The sequence below is a fragment of the Chiloscyllium punctatum genome, chromosome 24 (assembly GCF_047496795.1).
Source record: "Chiloscyllium punctatum isolate Juve2018m chromosome 24, sChiPun1.3, whole genome shotgun sequence".
Taxonomy (NCBI): domain Eukaryota; kingdom Metazoa; phylum Chordata; class Chondrichthyes; order Orectolobiformes; family Hemiscylliidae; genus Chiloscyllium; species Chiloscyllium punctatum.
Window position 1 is genome coordinate 62,892,988 of NC_092762.1, and position 21,106 is coordinate 62,914,093.

The 21,106-nt window shown below is 39.0% G+C and overlaps 1 protein-coding gene across 2 annotated transcripts in view; it reads right to left on the bottom strand.

Annotated features, from left to right (window-relative positions):
- Positions 1-14,240, bottom strand: part of adamts10 (ADAM metallopeptidase with thrombospondin type 1 motif, 10) — a 171,265-nt gene extending 157,025 nt beyond the window's left edge. Inside the window, exons 1-2 of one of the 2 annotated variants that reach the window (XM_072594029.1) lie at positions 13,842-14,240; positions 5,269-5,308 (exon numbers count right to left, since the gene is read on the bottom strand). The gene's annotated coding sequence lies outside the window, so the exon portion shown is untranslated. The remainder of the gene's footprint in view (positions 1-5,268; positions 5,309-13,841) is intronic. The other variant, XM_072594028.1, reaches the window with a different exon arrangement.
- Positions 14,241-21,106: the final 6,866 nt, after the last annotated feature.

The following is a 21,106-nucleotide window of genomic DNA, read 5'->3' on the forward strand; positions in this document are numbered from 1 at the left end:
CTCTCTTTTTCTAGGTACTCAATATTAAATGAATTAAATTTTCAGTATAATCAAGACTGTTAGTTTACAGTTAATATATGATCCCAAGGACAAAGTTTTGTTTCATCTAAATAAACCTTAATAATATGTTTATTAGCTTCTTGAAATAAACACGGAAATGGTGAACATATTGTACAGTAAAATACAGGTCCAAAGTTTTCAGTCTCTCGATCATTGGTGACTGGACATATGTTCAAAGGTTCACGTTGGGACCCTACAGAAGTCCTCCGAATTTCCCGCTAAGTTTCATTTCCAATAGCCAATTCCCTTGCTCCCATGACACTCAGTAGATGCCTCCAAATCTACTCGGAGTATCCACTTAATTGGATAGCTACCCAGGAATTATTGGAAAGCAGAAAACCTAGGCCCAGATTTTCTGACCAGGATCAGAAATCCAAACTCTGACAAAAAGATTGAAACTTATTGTCCTTTGAATTATTTTCGGAGTCATTTTCTAATGCAGCAAACCTCGAAAGGAGCAGTGCAGAGAATCTGTGCAGAAGCCATGCTCCATTTTTACAGCATGAGCAAACATATAGTGGTACATCAAGACTTTAAATGTCCCAAAGCTTCTTAGAAAAACTACAGAGAAAAGGTAAGAACATAAGGCTAGGTGTGTAAGGAAGTCAGTAGGCAACGTATGTGTGTAAGGGGTAATGGGCGGATAAGACAGTAATTATTCAGTTCTGAAGAGTCATTTTGAAACATTAACTCTCTTTCTCTCTCCACAGGTGCTGCCAGGCCTGCTAGGTTTCTCCAGCATTTTCTTTGCTTGGATAAGAAGGTAGGTTTGATAAGACAAGTGGGTATGGGGAGAGGATTGGTAAGTAGGAGAACTGGGTAGGAGATAGGTGGATAATGTGGCAGATTGAATTGGGTGGAGAGCCAGGACTGATTATCAGGTCGATTGAGAGGTATTTATTTGGAGGTGTCAGAACGGGAATCAGGTGGTGGCGTCTCAACAGGTGGTTTGGAGTTTCAGGAGGTATTCAAGTGTTAGTTGGGAGTCTAGGCATAGTTAAAGTATAGTGGTGAAGCTAAGGGGATTGTTGGGTGGTGTTGAGGGTGGAATCAGGGGTTCAGGCTAAGATTTTTCTGTTAATATTTCCTGAGTAACTATATAGAGGTTAGTAAATCTGAATTGTCTGAAGTCTCTGACTTTAACTCAGAGTCATAGATCTTTATAGAGGGTCCTGAGGCCCGAGAGAATTGTCCTTTGGAATTTCAATCTTCCTAGGCAGTTCTTGCAGTAGCCTTGTGTTGGGACTTGAGGGGTCCCCAAGCATACCTTCTAGGTTATATCCAGTCTCCAACCATCCAGACCAGGTCACATGCAACTGACTCTATAATCACTCACACTGAGCTCCCAATTTGCCCCCAAATAACCTCTTTGATCCTTGACTATGTCTGTGACCCCACAAATGCTCCCTGATGACTTGACTATATCCCGCAACCAACTATCAACTCACCCTGCCCATCTGCCATTTCACTAGTCTTATCATCACACTTCAACCATCTAGGAAAGTTACATATTATCCACACATCCATTCACCAAAATCCAAACTGGACCTTTAAACATAGATAGTGCCATAAAAGGGGATGTGTGCTCTTTTCCTTCTGATTCCATTCCATTTCAACAGAGATACTGAGGAACATTGCAGACTACTTTTCTGGAAAAATTGGACTCAGTGGGTTCCAGAAAAATGTAGAGCAGTGTCAAGTGAAGAAAATGTTCACACAGAGCTGGACTATAATTTTTAAGACCTAGGTCATAGTTCTTTTATATTTTATTGAACAATAAGAAGACCTACACTAAAATACTTTATATGTTTCCCCCATACCGAGTACATAGTGTACAACAGTTAGAAAACTTGAGCCAAAAATACAAATGCTCCAAAGTACTCAACAGATCTGGCTGCACCTGTCGACAGAGAAACAGAGCGAATGTTGAATCAAATGTGACTCTTCTTCAGAATATATTCCAGCATTTCCTGTTTTTATTTCAACATCTGCAATACTTTGAGCAAAACAGAAGGGTACTTATCTCCATTTTTATAGATTTATACATCTAACTCTACTGGGCACCACTTTGTCAAATCTTAAACCAATACATGCTCTTCTGCAGTCTTTTACATTCTTTCTTAGTGTTTACTATGCCCCAGTTTGGTAGAATTCACTTAGTTTGAATATTTCTCCATCAATTCCTAGATATCTAGGCAGTTAAGTGAAGAATTCAAAACAGATCTCCACACAAACAATACCTGCACACTCTTCTGTCCAAAAGCCTATGGCTCTTGTCTTTCTCCTTTCTAACCATTCTCTCGCCACTGGATCACTTTCATTCTTTGTGTGATCTTGTATATCCCTCAAGTCACTTTGATGATAAGTGATAAAGTACTTTATTGGAAGTCAATTGAAACAGCAATCACTCCTTTATCTATTATCTTTTATCCATCCTCTCACTTATTTCACCTAGTAGATTATTATCTTGGGTAATTCATTACTCCAAACACTTAATAATATTAACTCCCCAACCCCCCCAACTCTAATAATGTAAAATATTTACACACCGATGGTGGTGTTATTTGAAGAATGGTATAACACTTGTCATCCCCTATTATAAACTTTCCTTTTCACAGACTCTTCTTTCTCTTTGCAAAAGGACCCACCATGGTTCAGTGACTCTACTTTTGGATATTACTTTAGCATGGACAAGTCAGACTTAATACAGGGAGAAGGATGAAAAGACAGAAAGAAAGGCATTGGAGCAGTCAAGCAAGGAAGTAGCAAAAACATTTAAAACCTTTTAGCAGCAGGGGCTGAGGTAATCTTGATAAGGTGGAAATAAGAACTCTTACTGATGGGAAGAATGAGAGATTTAAATCCCAGGAATAAAAAAAAAATTGCTGGAAGAGCTCAGCAGGTCTGGTGGCATCTGTGGAGAGAACTCAAATTTAACGTTTCGGTCTGGTGACCCTTCCTCAGAACTGATGGTAGTTAGGAACATGTTGGTTTGTACGCAGAAGATACAGTCAGGAGAGGCGGTAAAGAGTAAACCACAGGTCGGGAAAGAGCCCAAAGAGACAAAAGAACAGTTTGGTCTAGGAGGGTGAATAACTGATAATGGAGACTGTTAGTGGTTTACAATATGAAGTGTGTAATGGCAGACTCTGTGATAACAAGGCCTGGTGTGTGTGGTAGGGGGCTAGAACATGGGGGAAATCAAGCCCTAAAATTATTGAACTGAATATTGAGTCTGGAGGGCTGCAGGGTCCCCAAGTGGAAAATGAGGTGTTGTTCTTCCACCTTACGCTGAACTTTGTTGGAGCACTGCAGCAAGCCTGAGACAGAGATGCTGGCCACAGAACAGGGTGGTGTGTTAAAGTGGCAGGCAACCAGAAGCTCAGGTTCTTTTTTGTGGGCAGAATGTAGATGTTCTGCGAAGCGGTCACTCAGTCTACACTTTGTTTCCCCAACGTAGAGGAGACCACATTGTGAACAACGAATGCAGTGGACTAGGTTGTGAGGAATGCTGGTGAAGTTTTGCTTCACTTGAACAGTGTGTTTGGGTCCTTGGATGCTGAGGAGGGAGGAAGTAAATGAGCAAATGTTACACCTTTGGCAGTTGCAGGGGAAGGTGCCGTGGAGCTATGAGGGAGGGTTGAGAGTGAAGGAAGAGTTGACCGGGGTAACCCAGAGGAAACAGTCCCTGTGGAAAGTGGACAAGGGAGGGGAGGGGAGGGAGTGTGTGTCAGATGGTGGCATCACATTGGAGGTGGCAGAAATGGCGGCTGATGATCTTCTGCATGCGGATGCCGGTGGCATTGTAGGTAAGGCCAAAGAAGACCCTATCGCTGTTGCTCGAGGGAAGAGATGGGGTAAGGGTGAAAATACTGGAGAAGGGGCGGACCTGATGGAGGGCCCTGTCGACAATGGTGCTGGAGAATCCTCGACTGAAGAAGAAGGTGGACATTTTTCGGAGGCTCCCTTTAAAGCCTAGATATTGACTAACATCCTGAGATTGCAAACAGTCTGATTTCAACTTTAAAGAACAGTTAAAGGCCGGTATAGGAGTTTTAGTGGAGACCAACAACAATGGTCTCAGTCTTCAGCATTGAGCTCCAGGAAGCTGTGGCTATTCCAGGATTTGATGTCAGACACAAACAGCTTGGCAGCAAATACACAACTGAGGGAAGCATGACAAATGTCAAAGAATTATTACAACTATAACACACAATGTTTAAGTAAAGTAATTCACTCTAATTCATTCAAGAAGCCACATCTTGGGTTTGTCGGTAACAGCTATATTTGAGAAATTGGGGGCAAAACTTTGGTAGTCAATCCCTGGTAAAGCAAGTAACTTGTTAGTAAAAATATTAGGGAATTATCCAATAATTTGAACTTGAAAACTTGAGCTTTTGAGGCACAGATGCTTGCAGATCTTAAGAGAGCAGATGCTCTGGCTATAGATCCTGTAAAGCTAATGTGCAGAGTTATAAATTTGGAATTATAATGGTCCTTTAATCAGCTCTAATAGATGTGTCTGGGAGCATGCGAATGTGGACCTGCTAAGTTTTGAAATAAGTCCAAATCTGTGGTAATGAATTGTTAGCTATCCAATGATTTGTACTACATATTAACTCACTGAGGGGCCAACTGAAGCTGAACATTTGTATGCATATTACAGAAGAAGAAATAAGTGCAATTTGAAAACTAAAATGACCTTTGGTGACTCTCACAGCCCAATTATGTACTTTGCCAGGGATTTCACCAAGTCATAGTACTAACATCCTGCTTTCTGGTTTTTCAACAGGAAGAGTGGGCTGGGGGCATCATGGATCTGACAAAAAACAGACTTATAATCAAATGAATCCTGGAATGGGTTGGAATAACTTGTCTGCCTGTAAATTTTTCAGTCAACAACCATCCTCTCAGTGGAATCTAAGGGGTTGCTGTCTCTCCATCCAGTTGATGGAGATGGAAGTGAGTCAGGAAATTAGGAGCTGAAGGATGTTCTCTCCAAACTGGGGACTGTATGCCAAGAGAATCCAGGAACTCAGGATGGAAGGAAAGGAGAATGCCATAAAACTTTCATGTATCTAGTCCCATACTCTGACTTTCCCTGCAATCTCCTGCTGAATCCTCTCCAGCTCAATACATCTTGCAGCTGCATTTATTCCTCTCTCTGGGATCCTGAAATCCTCTTCTGAACACAATTCTCACACTCACCGTCATCTTATTGTATTCTCACATCTGTAAGGCAAGAGTCCTGAAAGAGTAAATGTTGAATTTTATTAGTTCTACTCAATCTTAAGATGTTACACAGTCTTTAGGTAGAATCAAAGGTTTCTACACTAATCTTCATTGGGAGCAGATGTATCTGTAGAGATCTCAAGAGTCCTTGCTAATTATGCCTGGCTAGTAATATAATTCATATCTACCTGAGACAAGTGTCTCTTTTGTTTAGATTCATCAATGGTCTATTCTTTACAACAGTAATTAGACAGGCTCTAGACAAACTATTGTCAAAGAAGAATTGGTGGGGCCTAATTACCTCAACAACCCTTACCTTGTGTCACATATTAGTAGAGATGGACGATACGACAAAGTGCCAGCATTGCAACATGATAGGCAACAGTGGAGATTTAAATTCCATGCAGAGACCCCACCATGAGAAAAATCCAGAGCAAGAAAGATTTTTTTGAAGGCAAGGTAATTTACCACTTTAAGAGCATTATTGCTTTAAGAAGACAATCAGCAGCAGAAATATAATTACTGACAGAGAGGGAGAGAGAGAAAACAACAGTTATGGAAGCAGCACAAACTCACCACTCCAAAGATAATCCTTCACTGAGACGCTCTTAAGGTCAAGAAGGAAGAATACTGGCTTAGAAAAGAGAAAAAGCCCACCACATTTTAAAAGTACAGTAAACACTAGCTCAGAAATAAGAAGTAAAATTAAATCTTCCTAAGGAAACAGGGATGACTTTATGAAAACAACACAAAGGTCAGAAAGAGAAGGCACGTATAAAAGACAGTTCTCACTTGGAGCATCACCACGACTGAGCATTGTCTCCATGAGGCATAACTGCAAAGGACAGTAAAAAGGTAAGAGAAGTAATTTGGACTACAGAATTGGGAAGCCTTACTTAACAAATGAGTTCTTAAAGAAGTGAATAAGCTTAAGTACATATTCAAAGCAATCTTGTCAGAGAACCTCTCAAAGGAAGAAAATATAGAAAATAACTAAAGCTTTAAAACAACTGGGGTTGCCACATTGAAGACAAATGGAATGGGACATAATAATAATTCCTCAAGGAATCAAGGAGAAAAATGGACTATGTGTGATACAGAATTGGCTTCCAGGTGGAGACAGTTCTTAAGATACAGATTTACTTCAAACTGAAACACTAAAGCTGAAGCAGGACAAGTCAATCTACTGCTGGATTCAATCATTCAATACTTAAACAACAACTTGATAGGAAGGTTTATAAAAGTCGCAGCTGAGGAACCTCATTTAAAAATGATTTCTGGAAGAAAATGCTTAGTGTTTTAAATTGGAAAAAGTGCAATCATATCTATTTCCTCCCCAGGACCAGGAGCACCCAACACCTTGGCTCCAGAATATGAAAATCCAGAAAACAGTGGAAAATCCAGTATGCAGTACAAAGAAACAGTATTGCAAAGAAATAGAACGTTGAATGTTTAAAAACAGTTAATCATTACAAAACAGCCGGTAATACAATTTAAAGCTCTATTGAATAATTTAGTACAGCAGAACAGCAATACAGGTTTTGAAAGGACTGGCAAATAAATCAAACACTGCAGAGTTGAGCAAGCTCCAGCATAATTAAACATTTTGAAATGATACAAATTTAACATGGTTTCATAGCAAAAAGAATTACTAAGCACATTGAAAAGAAATAGAAATGGACATAATAACAAGTCCTCAAGAAATCAAGGTCAAAGATGGACTATACATGATACAAGATTAGACTTCTTAGTGAAGACAGTTCTTAAGACACAGTTGAAGCAGGACAAGTCAACATACTACTGTTTTCAATTGATTCTACTTCAAATGATGTTATTAGTTACAAACATATTTAACAGAGCACAGAGACGTTTAATGACATTCTAAATGTCTTTCAGAATAATTTCAATCTGAGAACAAATAAAATTCTTGAACAAGTAGGTTTTAACAGAAGAATTCACCTTCAAAGGGAATCCATGAACATCTAATTCATGACTTTTCAGATTAGTGAAAAATTGTACCTATGAAATATTGAAACCAGAATTTGTAAGAGACAGAATTGCGAGTGGTTTTGTTGATGAAAAGCCAGATTTATTACAGTCCAGAGAAAACCTAAAGCTGCAGAAAGCAATCAAGATTGTGCTGGAAACTGAAACCAGAAAGACACCGACACATCCTGAGAGGAGAAAATCTCTGTTACCTCAGAACATAAATGGAGTCTCCTTAGTTTTTGAAAGTATGTACACCCTCAAGAGACAAACCCAAAGTAAACCAAATACCATGTGCTAAGGACAGTGTCAGTGCTGTGGACCAACAAGGCCTTACAGGACTGTTACCTTTGTAAAATTGTGGGTTACTTCCAGAAGATATGCAAGTGCAAGACATAGCTGGAATTTATTGCTCTCTGGAGGGTAATGGGAAATGCTGAGAAAGTCAATAAAATACCTTGAGAATGAAAAGAAAGAACCTCGACATCAAGAAAAAAGAAAAGTGACTAATTTTTCTCAAGTTTTAAATGGTGACTTCAGAATCTCGCTGTTGGAGTGTAACTATCTTTTTCCATGTATTGGGACTTCATTAAACCCTCAACTTACTGCATTTCTATATCACCCAATTCCCCTCACCTTCCCTGAGAAACCAGACAGTGCAAATTCTCAGACTTGTGAATCAGAGTGGGTACCTGGTAGTTGCAGCTTGCTCCAGTGTTCATCCAACTCTGTATTCACCACAATGTCCTTGCATGCTCTGTAGACACCATCTTACCCGACCTTTCATCCATGCAAGGCAGCATGCCCAAACTGCTAGTCCCTACATGTTTGCTCCCAGTCAAACTCAAATACAACTTCAGCCTTTCAGACTTTAATTTGGAGCTCAGGAACATCTTGGACTTCCATGCCTCTGCCACATCACTGAGCACATGGATACATACACATGTCTCACGCAGCTAAGCAATGCAGCTAATGATTCTTAGCTTGACTTCTTGTCAACACTAAGTCAATGAATGACTTGGAGGATGGTCATCTCCATGGGTTGCTTTGTACTGTAGTACAGAGGAAGAAACAGGCAGCCTCTGACCATGGGTAGCACTGAACATGTGGACATGATGCTGAATGACACTGTGCCTGATCAATGTCACACATACACTGCAGGAGCCAACAGCTTATGCAGCAAACACACTTGTGATTCAAGCAAATGGGTATTTGTTAAAGTATAATGGAAGCAGTACTTAGTGGGTTCAGGGGTAACTATGGTCAGTCTGTAGGTATTGCTGCAGTAGGTCAGTGGAAGTGTCCTATTCCAGTCCAAAGAATTGGCTACAGTCACTCAGGCACTCAATCCTACCAGAGTTTAGTCATCTGTGTTCTTGCAATTCTGGACCTTGAGCCACATCAGTCCTCTAAGTCAAGAGCTACCAGACTGGGATTAAGGTAGATCTGTTGGGGTGCCGTGAAGAAATCAGTCTGAAGGCTGGGCCATTTTATTCCCCAAAATATGTTGTAGGAAGGGACAGGGTATGCTGAAAGTGGATGGAAGAGCAGTTACCGGTGATTTAGGAGGGGGGGATCTGATGACATTTCCCCTAAGGTGAACACACAGCACAGCAAGACTAGTAGTTTGGATGGATGAGGTTGGCGAGAGCCATGAGTGACTATGATGATGCAACAGTGAGAGTTGTAGTATGAGCCTTGTTCAGCTGAGTTTGCGGTGGCAAAATTACAGTGAATGGTAACCCTAAGCATATGAGGGAGGAGAGAGAAAATGGTGGTACCTACCCTTCCAGGGTACAGAATGTTATTAACATTCTTCCTGCACTACTGTTTGTTTTAATCTGGGTCACAGCACTGACCTGGGCTGCTATGTGGGTCAAAGTTGGTTTGATCTGGACTCCTTTGGAAATCTGCTGGAAAAAGAACTGCCGTCCTCTGCACCACCCTGGCCATTAGCACACGCAGGCCCCCATCCACAAAGTAGGGAGTGAATTTTGACAAGTCCTTGGTGATAAAGGTTGAGCACCCCAGTGTGAGGGTCAGTCCCTAACTTGCAGTGTCTGAAGTCAAATATGATTAGGCTTCAAATATAGTGGCAGCAGTGTGAATGTTGGAAGTTCCAGCAGCAGCGAACAATTCCACCTCTCGGGGCTGCCTGATTCCATGAGTCTGGTGCCAAAGAGTTGAGATGAGTGGAAGATTACAGGGAAAAGTTGTTGGGAGCCATGGTAGATTGGGCACCACGAATCACACTCCATAAAGCTAACTGAAAATGTGAAAATTCAGCCCATTGTTTCATAAGACCATAAGACAATAAGACATAGGAGCAGAAGGAAGGCCATTTGGCCCATCGAGTCCACTCCATCATTCAATCATGGCTGATGGGCATTTCAACTCCACTTACCCGCATTCTCCTTGTAGCCCTTAATTCCTTGTGACATCAAGAATTTATCAATTTCTGCCTTGAAGACATTTAGCGTCCCAGCCTCCACTGCAGTCTGCGGCAATGAATTCCACAGGCCCACCACTCTCTGGCTGAAGAAATATCTCCACATTTCTGTTCTGAATTTACCCCCTCTAATTCTAAGGCTGTGTCCATGGGTCCTAGTCTCCTCGCCTAATGGAAACAATTTCCTAGCGTCCACCCTCTCCAAGCCATGTATTATCTTGTAAGTTTCTATTAGATCTCCCCTTAATCTTCTAAACTCCAATGAATACAATATTACTTACAGCATGGAAACAGGCCCTACGCCCAACAAGTCCATACCGACCCTCCGAAGAACAACCCACCCAGACCCATTCTCCTACATTTACCCCTTCACCTAACACTACGGGCAATTTAGCATGGCCAATTCACCTGGCCTGCACATCTTTGGACTGTCGGAGGAAACCGGAGCACCTGGAGGAAACCCACGCAGACACGGGGAGAATGTGCAAACTCCACACAGACAGTTGCCTGAGGCAGGAATTGAACCCAGGTCTCTGGCGCTGTGAGGCAGCAGTGCTAACCACTGTGCCACTGTTCAGAGCAACAGAGAAAGAAATGGACTAACAGCAAGTTCTACAATGAATGGTATTGTTTATAAAAAAATCTAAACAAAAGAAGATCCTCCAATGGAGAAATGATCCATGGATCAGAACAAAGTCAAGAATCCACAAGCAAAGATCTATTCTTCCAAGTCTGAGTACAGTGCATTCTGGAAAAAAATTGTGAAAAAGTCAGACCACTTGCATTTGAGAAGTCAGAACTTTGAGGGGTAGTAGTAAAGATAATGAAAGAAAGGGGAGGAATGATTTTTCCATTGTGAGCCTATGCCACTTTTGGGGATATAACTCCACACAAACCCAAGCCTTCCTCCCCCACCTTTAAAAATGAAACTGGTAAGCAATTGTAAGTGGTGGTAGTTAATATTGGGCTCAGTGGTTCACACCAAACATTATGTGCAAGCTGTTGAAGTAGAGAGATTATATTGATGTATTGTTTCCCTTTCTGTTCACAGTGAAGGATAATGGTCAGTTGAATACCCAGATTTAAGTTGTCACCCTCACGTGTGATGCTGAGAATAATGAATCGACATTGTTGTCTAGCACTGACAAAGTAGCAATATCCCTGCTATGACCGGCTCGGATATGTGCAGTAAAGGCACAATGGCAGCATCTCTTACAAATGTTTTAGCTGCAGGGTTAATAAACATAAAGATAAAATTCCAGTTAGTTTCATTTGTATGGAGAATATTTATGGGCAACTATGAAGTTAAGTTCCTGATCACACATGTTTGTGGAGCTCAGCAAGGGATGTCCTCCTACAGTGATCATGTACCTTGGACCATTGAGGCTGCTAACTGGAACCTATGTCAGCAGTAGTTTGGTTTCAACATGTAGCACTTGTCCTGAGCTTACAATGACTGTACATAGAAAAGCAGATCACTGACATGTATTTCAAGGTGAGTTTGAGATACAATACTGTCTCTTTTGTCAGTTAACTCTTAGTATGACTACTGTAATTTGGGCTTCATTTTGTACAAAGTACATAAGTAAACAAAACAATAATAGCACACAAGAGAAGCATGTTAAATTTATGGATCTTATTGCTACATTATGAAATAAATCTAATTCAACTATGATTCTTTCATTCTGTATTAGGCAAAGATAATCCTAGCATCACCCTGTCACCTTAGCATTAAGTTCATTAGCACTCTGATATCGATTGCTGACAAAGTGGTACATTTCAGTCATGTGGAGCAGGCTCAAGGGGCTGAATTAGCTACTCTTGCACTTAGTTCTTATATTTGCTTTTGCAAGACTGACCGTTAGCCTCATGCCCTGCTTTCTGATCCTGTTATGCTAATCTTCTGTTTAGTGCAATACCTGGTGCAAGTCTTATACCTTTGCTTTCCTAGGTCACTGCCTCCTTACACTACACTTGATGTAACTACAAAGGCCACTATATTCATGGCTTCTGCCAAAAAGAAACCTTCTATGTGCTGGTCACTTATGTTACTGCTATACCAGTGCTGGAAAGTATATTCCCTTGCTGAATTCATTAATTACAGCTCTGATGTGGCATTTCTCTTTGATTTGGCTGCAGTTTACAAAACACTGTTTGAATTCATAATTTATTCATCCCATGGACAAAGATCAGCTCTGCCTCTCACTTTTGTTCATTAGTACATTTTGGGGGATTTAGGAAATCCCAGAGCAGCACCAAACTAGAAGTAATTCATTAGCTTTTTTTCCCAACTTTATATGCCATATTACTCATGTCTTCTTTTATGAAATCAATAAATTATAGCTCATGATATCTTAAACTGAAGTTAGTTGCTTCTGGGGAAAGCTAATTAGCTTACATTCATGGGAGATGAGAATTTTGCATAGACATAAAATCACTTTTTCATCCAAGGATTCTGGCATATAGATAAAATTCACAATTAAAATTAAGCTATGTGCTATATATATTCTGAAACACACTTCATTGCAGATTATGTTAAAAACTGCAATTGTAAAGGAGCGCTCAATCTTAGTTGCTAAGTATGCAGTTAAAAGGTAGATCTTTATGGTGATAATGATCTGAGCATAAATTAAAAGAGTAATTTAATTTGGCCCAAGTTAACTGAAAATCTTGAGTGAAATTGTGGATGTACTGTAATGTATGTAGCCTTGGCTGCATTCAAAGACTGACACCTTGAATAACCTTTTGTTATGAGCATTTTGCCACAAAGTCAGAAGCATAGACCCCCCTAGACATCTCCTTTCCAGAACTGCTGGTAACTGTTACAGGCAGTCAGAGATGAACTTGCCATTACTTATGTATCTCATCTCCACAAAAAAACAAGCTTTAGAAAAACCTAGTCAAGCACATTTCTGAATTATATTTAGAAATCATGTTTATATAACTAAAAAGCAAAAGCAGACACTGAAGAGACCTGAAGAAAAATTATCATAATGGTAAATAACTTGGAACAACACATTTACAGACAAAACTGTGTTAAGTCCCAGCTCGTGGCTGGCAGCCAGCTGAATCTGAAGGTAATGGGGAGCAGATGGAGAAATAATTTGTCTGAAAAGGCAAGTTCCAAGAGGCCTCCTAGAAAATGAAGTGGAAATTGAGCAATTTCTTTTTAGTATTTTTATAAAGATGTGTAGTGATTTTTTTACATATAATAATTTGCTTTAATGGTTACTGTAGAAAGCATACCTAAACATAATGCTGCAAAACTCAACTAAAGATATTTAGTTATGGAACCTGTACTTTAAAAAATGTTCTTTTTTCTTATGCAATTTTACATTTAATAGTTCTGTATATCTAGAAGTATTAGGTGGAGAAAATATTATATACATGAAACATTGCTGTTTTATACATTTAGGTACATCCAATAATCACATCAATGTTTGCTTAAACTTTCAGACTGAGATTTGTAAATCTTTATTTTTAACCTACATTGAAGAATTATCTTCCAGGTCTCGAGTTAAATTGTATGAATAGCTCCTTAGGAATATTTCGGTAGTAGTTTCATGCTATAATATATAAAAGTTAAAAAAAAACTCTTCGACCTATTCCCAGACAGGAGTATGAAGCGCTTGGCACAAGTTAAACGTGACCCAGACTACATGGCTTTCTGCCACTGAAGTACTTGCCGGTTGCCTGAACGCATTTGCAGAATTACAAAAAAAAAGTGAATACTGGTCTATTTAGTTTTTTTTTTGCTTTTTTTTTCAACGAGCTCCGATTGACTTTGAGAATTCATGAAAAGAACTATTGTAGCACAATGCTGGCCCTAACCTAATAGGTACAAACAGTAGGAACAGGCAGATGTGCTGCAAAGCTCCATTCTTAAAAGTCACCTGAATTCCAACTTTGGAAGTGAAGAGTATTAATTCTCTATTAATCTGACAGCATCTAAGGCTAGTTTGAAAAACAGACACATTTCACTAAGTGTCACGACGCCGACTTTCAGAGAAATAGCAAGTTACCTTTCTGCAAACTGCAGTTATGAACTGACCCTATAATATTCTGACATGAATAAATATTAAGAGATTTAACTGGATAGCACGACACACTCCACCTTTTTGGCGTCTCTTGTTTCTTCCAGTCCAAGTATTTTGTTTGAAGCTTCTCTTCAGGTTTGTCAAGTTTCTGAGGTTTGAACTGCTCCACCGCTAGCTCACACACTGACGATTTGCAAAGACTTGCTCTCCATGGAGCACGCCAGCTGAAGCAGTGAGCAGCGATGGAGGGGTCCGCCTAGTGTGGAAATCTTTCGTTCACATCCTTAATCCCTGACAACTTCTTTAAATAAACTATATTTAACGTCATGACGTCATGAGACCAATATTTTAAAAAAAGCTTCACTTTTTACCCCATTTGTAGGTGACTCACCCACTTGGTAATATCTTACCAATTACTTCAACGTTACTTTTACCCCGCACCCTTTCACTGAGGGATACCTGGCAAGAGCAGGTTTCAGGGAATCTCAGCGTGTTCCTATACAACCAATGAAGAAATTTGAGCGAGTGCTGTCATTGTAGGAGCAGTGGCTAGGGTCCCTTGTGGCAGTCACCTTACCCCAGAGCCAGGAGATCTGGGTTCAAGCCTGCTCTACACATGTGGAATATCATCTCTGAACAGTTCGATTAGGTGAAAATACATAGGCACGCATCAGGATTCCCGAAAGTACAACACAGATCATGGTCCGATAATCCGGTTTAGCTACCTTGGCTAAAGAACACTTTTGTGAACTCCTGGGATTTTTCACGTGCATGTAAAGCTGCAAATGGAATCGATTCATAATGGAAGCCTGCAGTAATAAGGCTCGAAGGTCATACGTTTGATGTGTATTCTGAATTAAGAAAGAGTATACACTTCTGGGTTTACTTATTTTGTCCTGCAGTTTTGCAGTGAACAATTCTTCACAAGTTCTTTATAAAGAACCCCCGATTAATCCTGCTCCATTAAAATAACTCAATGTTTGCCATTGAAATTACAATGTTAACATCTCCGGTTCTTTGCTATTTTACTGTAATGCCTACAGGTGGAGACCTGATAAAACTGCTAATATTAATCTGATCAATGACTGACAGCGCCATTATCTCCGTTTAATTTCCCTATGCTTCCCTTGGTCAGATCTCAATAACTGAAGTTGCTAATCTCCAAAGCAAAATGTCAAACAAAATCAGAAATTCTCAGCTTTCACTTTAACATGATTTCAGTGTATAGCCTGGATTGCTCCTTGTGTCATTTAATGCTTTCCATCATATTTTTTCTTTTAAGTCTCAGCTATTCCCAAAAAGACTGGATTTTTTGTGTCAGAGAAGAATTGAAGAGACTTGTTGTACATGTTGAGCCTGCCTCAGTTTTCAGATTTGCCTATTTGCACAATAAGTTACTGAGTTGCGATTAGAGGTGAACTGTCTCATTCCAAAAGCACTTGAATTTACCTAATTTTATTTCCCCCTAAAAATAAACTGGGACTTTTCAATGGTTTATTTCAATGGTTTATTTTCAGTGGTTTTCAATGGTTTATTTCAGGTGAGACTTGTCATTCAAATATTAACAACTGCACCTATTCTATTGTGAACTGCTTACTTAGGCTTTGATTGCTAATATTTATAGTTGTTTTGTTAGAATAGAGCATTAATAATGACTTCTGTTCTGATTCCCAGCTGATACTACTACCAGACAAGTCAGTCCTAGACTGAAATGTGACTAGATGGATCACAGTTTGTTTTGTTTATCTTTAATATTGTGGTTATTCATTGAAACACAAGTTACTGTGGTTTTACAATATCTTGACAAATCTATTAGAATTATTGAGGATGTAACTAATAGGGGAGATAAAGTGAAAATAGTGGGTGTAATATACCTTGATTTTCAGAAGACATTAAATAAGTGCCACACAAGGAAAGCAGGCAAAATAAGGGCTTATGGAATTAGGTGATATATTGGATGGGTATTTGAATATGAAGGGTTTAGAAGGATATGGGCCAAATGCTGGCAAATGAGACTAGATTAATTTAGGATATCTGGTTGACATGGATGAGTTAGAGCAAAGGGTTTGTTTCTGTGCTCTTCATCTCTTTGACTCGAAAACTCTATAGTCCATGTGTGAATGTCCTCAGTTGGTTACAATTCCAAATGAATACTTTGAAATGGTTAAACTCCTGGGTGAGGCAGAACGAACTGGCTCAGCTTCTTAATTTGATTCCTGCCAGTTGGTCAAACAAAAGTTAATGACTGTAGGAATAGGAAGAGTTTAGAAAGAGATGGGCCGAATAGTGGCAAATGGGACTAGGTTATATTGGGATATCTTCGAGGAGAAAGTGAGGACTGCAGATGCTGAAGATCAGAGCTGAAAATGTGTTGCTGGAAAAGCACAGCAGGTCAGGCAGCATCCAAGGAACAGGAGAATCGACATTTCGGGCATCAGCCTTTCTTCAGGAATCATTCTTCATTTCGGGCATCAGCCCTTCTTCAGGAATCATTCCTGAAGAAGGGCTGATGCCCGAAACGTCGATTCTCCTGTTTCTTGGATGCTGCCTGACCTGCTGCGCTTTTCCAGCAACACATTTTCAGCTATATTGGGATACCTGGTCAGCATGGACAAGTTGGATCGTACTTTTTCTCTACTGTATAACTCGATGACTCTAAGACTCTGAATTCTGGTCTGGAATATCAAACTAAAAATCTTTATACTGAGGAAACATATTTCCTAACTGTTTTGGACTACTTTCTCTAGGAGTGAAAGTGTTCTTTACAATCAACCTTTGCAAGCTGACCAAGGGCTTTCCAAGATATGGATGTTTCCCATAAGCAAAAGAAGAAAATCAATTCCCAATTCTTCTAAACAGAAAGCAACCTAATGCTTCTCCAAATTTACTCTGTCTGATTATAAAACTGTCACAATGCAAACAAGTCCCATTAGCATTCCAGGGACTCTTTCTCTCATACTGGTTTTTAACAAATTAGGGTTCAGGAAATAACAACAAGTTATTCATTAAATTCCCTCATAACACATAGATCAAAACTCACAGTCCATTATTTCAAAACAAAAATCTAAAATAAATTATTATATTAATATATCTATATTTATAAAAGTCACACCTAACCCAAAGAAAAATGAAAATGTATCTTGAGGAAGAATTTTCATTACCCATCAACAATGCCTTAGCACTATTTTTATGTCATATTAGTAGTAATAAAATATTAATTTTAAGCATATAATGAGTTGCATTGCAACCATATCTTACATCAGTCAATGGGCATTTCACTCTGTGTGCTTCAAATATACTCTTAATAAAGTATTTAGTACAACATTTTCTTTCAAGGCACATGAATGGTTTTCCAATTAACAGTTGGAGAATCAAGAAGCACCAAAACAATCATGGAATCCCTACAGTGTGGAAACCGGCCATTTGGCCCAACAAGTCCACACTGACCCTCCAAAGAGTAACCCACCCAGACCCATTCACCTACCCTAATACTCTACATTTACCTATGACTAATGTACCTAACCTACACATCCCTGAATACTATAGGCAATTTAGCACGGCCAATTCATCTAACCTGCACAGCTTTGGATTGTGGGAGGAAACTGGCTCACCCTGAGAAAACCCATGCAAACTCAGGAAGAAATGTACAAACTCCACACAGATAGTCATCCGAGGCTGCAACCGAACCTAGGTCCCTGGTACTGTGAGGCAGCAGAGCTAACCACTGAGCCACTGTGGGACCTCACAATGATAAATTGTTGTCTTAAACATTTTCCAAGAGAATCAAATGATTGTCATCTGTATAAATAACAGTTTCTTCCATGCTGTTGGCAATATATACATATAAGACCCAATGTCTCCTTCTCAATTGTTGAATAATCTTACTGACATATGGTTAGCTGCCTTGAAAAATAACTCTTAGGCCATTCAATGCCAATTTTGTCAAGCAGCGCCCTTACCAATGTCACTGACATTAACAGCTGGAGCCAGCAGTGCCAAAAGCAGTGTGGTTGTCAGCATTATTGTCAAGTTTTTCAAAGTCCCTCTGACCCTCATGCATCCACTCAAATTTTCTGCCTTACTTCAACAAAATCATTAATAGTGCAATGAGAGCGCTAAAGTTCAAGATAAGCATGCACTAAAATCCACTGATGACAACATAATGCTTTATTTCACAATTGTCCTGGGCACATGAAAATCCAAAATAGATTTTACCTTCACATCAAAAAAAGCTACTTGACCCTGTATTGTACTGTGGTCCAAATAAATCACTTTTGCTTTGACAAATTTACTTCGAATCAGGTTCATAACCAAATTGGCTTTTTGTACATAATCAAACCATTCAGTCAAATGATATACATGTTCTTCCCAAGGTTTGGCTAAAACCTAAAAGAATTGTTGGGATGTGCTGGTGCATTTTCTGTTCTAAACAGCATGACTTTGCATTGACAAAGTCAACCTGGTCTTAAAATAGTATTTGATTGGCTCAATTAGTCAATGGAACTTACTGCTAACCTTTTAGGGGGTCATTTTTTGTGATGAATCACGTGTGTCTAATTTGTTCAATGCATTACTCCAATCCTGGATAGCATATGAGTCTGCTTTTGTTACCATGTTGACATTGTGATAATTAATATAGAAATTTTGCAATAGACTGCTTGAATGCCACCACAACAGCTAATATGATTCAGTGCAATCATGTCATTGTCCATTTTCAGTAAAAATCTTCTCTCACGTGAGCTAACCTCACTGGATTGAGTCCATACAAATGTTGTTTTGCAGCTAAGACAGCTCCCACATTAACATAATAAGCCACAAAAAAAATTCTCCCAGTTTATCCACACAAATAAATTGATAATTCCATAATTCCTGCATAGGTCATTTTGATAGATTTTTGGAAGATTAACCATGTTCCTATCTCAACTTTTAAGCACTTTCCAATTGTCCAATCTGATTATTGGAGGGTCAACATTCACATTTTCAGTTCCTAATTAATTCTCTGATTGTTCTGGTTTTTCTGTTTCACTCTCTACATCTTTCACTACTCTAAGTACACTTTTCTTCTGGTCATGATCCCTTTAACATGTTAACCTGCCATACTCAATGATGCTTTCTCCTGACTGGAGTACTCACTATACAATTGATCAAACAGGGCAAGCCTTGCTTTTATGTGCTCCCCAGAGGCAGGTAACAACACCAACTCCTTTTCCCTAGCAACAAAAATGTTGCACCTTGGCTTCTTTATTATATCTAGTTTTCATGTTTGCTGAGCACCCTTCAAATTTTTTTTAGCCATCTCACATGCTTTGGCTAGTTACACTCTGAAAAATGAAATTATCGGCTCAAATCATAATCTTTGAATTTTGCACTTAGCAATTTTTCCTTAAATAATTCAATTTAAATTGTCCTCTGACCTCATGTTCATATATTGGGTCAAAAGGACTGTCCCTGATGGCAACCAGTAAAAATGGACTTATTTCCAGACTTATTTCAGTGGAAGTATGTTAATTTTTTTCTATTGCTTTTTGATTCTACTCTTTCACTTTATTACATTGGCATCCTGCTGTCTGTTCTATAAAACTAATACCTCTTCTAATACTAATACAGCAGATTTCCTGTTTCTCCTGTGAATTTTGATATTGCCAGTATCTACTCGATGCCCATCTAAATAAGTTCTTATGGTAGTAGGAATGCGATTTCAGAATTCTTCCATTTACATTTTCACTTTCTTTCTCTAGCTTGAGTGATCTAAACCATTGATTCCACAGCTTTTTTTTTCCTCATAGAGTCATCTGGCACGAAAATAGACCCTTCGGTCCAACCAGACCATACCAAACATAATCACAAAAAAAGTCCAACCTGCCTGCTCCTGGCCAATGTCCTTCCAAATCTTTCCTATTCATGTACTTATCCAAATGTCTTTTAAGTGTTGCAATTGTGCCCACATTCTTTTATTATAGTCATTAGGACATTTTTGGCAATAAACTCCAATAATGGCCTTCAAAGTTTGATGCCATTTTTCCAATGCTTGTTGAGATTGTGGGTGATGAACAAAGATGCAAATTGCTTTATTCCCAAATTAGTCATCACTTATTTAAATATTTGCAACTTAAAATTTGAACATTGATTAATTGTATTTCTTTCAGTAATCCATGTCTTGTGAACCAACTTTTCCAATATCATTTTTGTAGCAACTTTTCATAAAGTTCCAATTCTTCAGCAAATCTTGTGAAAACATTCATACTAATTAAAATATACAGATTACCATTCCTGGTTTTAGGTGAGGACCTACACCATCGATTATGTTCCTGCTAAATGTTTCTTCAAAAGCTGGTATTGGAATTAAAGGTTTAATTGAGGGCTAGGGTTTCTCCACTACCACACACATCTTTATGCAATCCTGACCAATAAAGATGTTTTAATATTTCAGTCTGTGTTTTCCTAATACCTGTGATCTGCCGTTGGAACTTCATGAGACACTTGTAAAAATTTCATTACAATACTCAGATGGAACTCATGCTTCCTATAAACCTTTAACCCACTACTCATTAAATGTTAGTCTATCTCCTTGAATTTATTCAATGTTCTGACATACACTGCACTCTGGGGAAGTGAATTCCACAGATTTACGACCCTTCGAGAGAAGTAATTTCTGCTCATCTGTTTTAAATCTACCACCCTCTTGCCTAAAACTACGACTGCTCTTTCTAGAAGTTGATATCCTTGAACCTGCCAGATCGTTTCTCACAATAAAATCAAATTTTCCACAGGAGTTAGTTTCCCTACTCCCACTACAAAATTCCACTTACTCAGTCACTCTTTAACGCAAATCTGCATAAGGAGACTGGTTTTTAACCTCCATGTATACTTCCAATTAATATTTTCTTCTTCATGAACCACTCAAGAAGATAATAATATCACCAATCATCATCAGTGACTGACCTGCTCCAGTGTGCCTCAATATCTTTATTGCTTTATCTTCTGGATTGGAAGCATAAGAGAATACCTTGCTTTTTGAGACAAAATAATCAGAACCTCAAATGGTCTGATTCTTCTTGTCAATGTTTGAAAATAAAACTCTTCATGACTGGCCTGACCCATCTCTCCCTTCTTAGTACATTCTAAGTACACATTTTCTCTTTGTACTTCAGCTGTGGTTTAATAACTATTTCCTTCCCTGGTGCTCCTTTTTCTGAAGATTCCTTAGACATCCAACTGCTGCAATCAGCCTCCTATTAAACCTCTCGTATTTTGCTTTGCTATCTCCAGATTTATTTCAGTGGAAGTATGTTAATTTCTTTCTACTGCTTTTTGATTCTACTCTTTCACTTTATTACATTGG